A 1,857-nucleotide genomic window follows, 5' to 3' on the forward strand; every position below is an offset into this window, starting at 1 on the left:
AGTACAAAGGACTCTGATGGTAGAGAACAACTAACAAGTCAGGTCTAGAACTTTCAAAATGTTTACATGTTCACAAGATTTAGTGAAAAGGAATCTGAGGGGATCAGGCAAATAGGAGGAGCGTGGGAACCATCACATGCAGTTTAACGCCATTGCTTCTGTGATAACTAAAGGCAGTTTGTATACGTTTCAAAAGGAGGGAGTTAATGTTCACACCAGGTTTTGCTGTTTGTGTGTCGATAAAAACGGAAAAGCATATTATGTTCTGTCAGATGTGTGTCGTGTCATTCACTCATACATTTTGKTTGCCATTTGCAAAACTAAACCCTGATACACAGAAACTTGGGAAAACCTGCTGTCCAGTGTATAAGGACTTCTAAAAGTCTGCTTCATCCACCCTAACCTGTGAAAGATTTAGACACCCAATGGGAATGTCTCAAGTTATTGTAACATTCAGAAAATGATAATTTTGTTGAAAAATATGAGAATATACCCCAGAATTACAGCAAGACATGTTATAAAAACATAGACTGAAGAYGTTAAAAGGGTGAAACAAGTATTTTACTGACACTTGCCTCTCAGCAAGCAAAAAGCCATTACTTCAAAGTCAATATGAAAACACAAATAACCCTAATTTTCATCATCATGTTTATAGCCAGAAGAAAATGTTTGACTATAAAGATCATTGCTGCATTTTGGAGAAAAAATGCAAAATTTGCAAGCCGGAGAACAAGATTCTAACTATAAAGTACAGGTGACAGCATTATTTTGCTGCAGGAGGGTTTGCTTTTGCAAGAGGGATTGGTGCAACTTAAGAAAATAGTTAGGATCAGGAGGAAWGGCTATTACTTGTAAATACGTCAGCAGAATCTCAGTGTGTAAGTCAGGAAGTTAAAACTTGGCCAAATTTGGTCAAATCTTCCAAATGGACAATCCTCCCTAAGCATGATGACAAAAAAGTTGCAAAGTGGAATAAGGAAGACAAAGTATATTTTGCAGAGGCCGTCACAATTCCATGAGAACTGAAAATATGTGAAAGAGCATGGCTTACCAACCTGCCTCAGTCACACCACTGACTTCTGTCAGGAGGAATGGGCCAAAACTCCAGCAAAATACTGAGAAACTTATGGAAGAATATCCAAAATGTTTGACACAAGTTATACAGATTTAAAGGCACTTCCAGAAAATATYAATCAAATATATTTAATGTTTTCGTTCATTGTTGTGGCATTTAATACATTCAAATATCTTTTGTTACTATTAAACTATATGATACTGAAGACGCTTTAATAATAAACTCTATTTTATTATTAAAATAGAGTTTTACATAGAAAGAAACGGGGTGTTAACAGGGACTCAGCCCCAGAATGTTCTCTTGTTTTTTCTGAAAAATAAGGTGGCAGCTCTATAAAAACAACTCATAACCTTTTTGTCTTTTCTCCATTTAATATTAAATCAGAATAAAGATTAATAAAGAATAAAGAAGGTGGCTTCTCTCTGTCAGAGAAGGCAAATTATTTCTAAAAGATTTCTGTTTAAGATACAAGAAGCCACTTTTAAGTTTTGTGTTTGTTTTGTTTGTAGAGGAYRACTCTCAAAACCACAATGACTCACTTATAAAAACAGTCATTTTCTTTAAGCTAACCTTATTTTGATTAGCCTCACTCTCTGTTGTGGCACTACTCAGCATGGTTAGATTTGACAGCATGCAACGCTGCTCCATTGTGTCACCTTTAAGACAATAAAATGAGAAAAGTACTTTTTCTACAAAGGTCAAGTACTTCTTGTATTTTTAGAAATACCTCCAGGCCTGATAAGCAGAACCAGAAAGTTAATAATCACACACGTTCCTGCTTC

This window comes from Poecilia reticulata, linkage group LG8 (genome assembly GCF_000633615.1).
Source record: "Poecilia reticulata strain Guanapo linkage group LG8, Guppy_female_1.0+MT, whole genome shotgun sequence".
Lineage (NCBI taxonomy): Eukaryota > Metazoa > Chordata > Actinopteri > Cyprinodontiformes > Poeciliidae > Poecilia > Poecilia reticulata.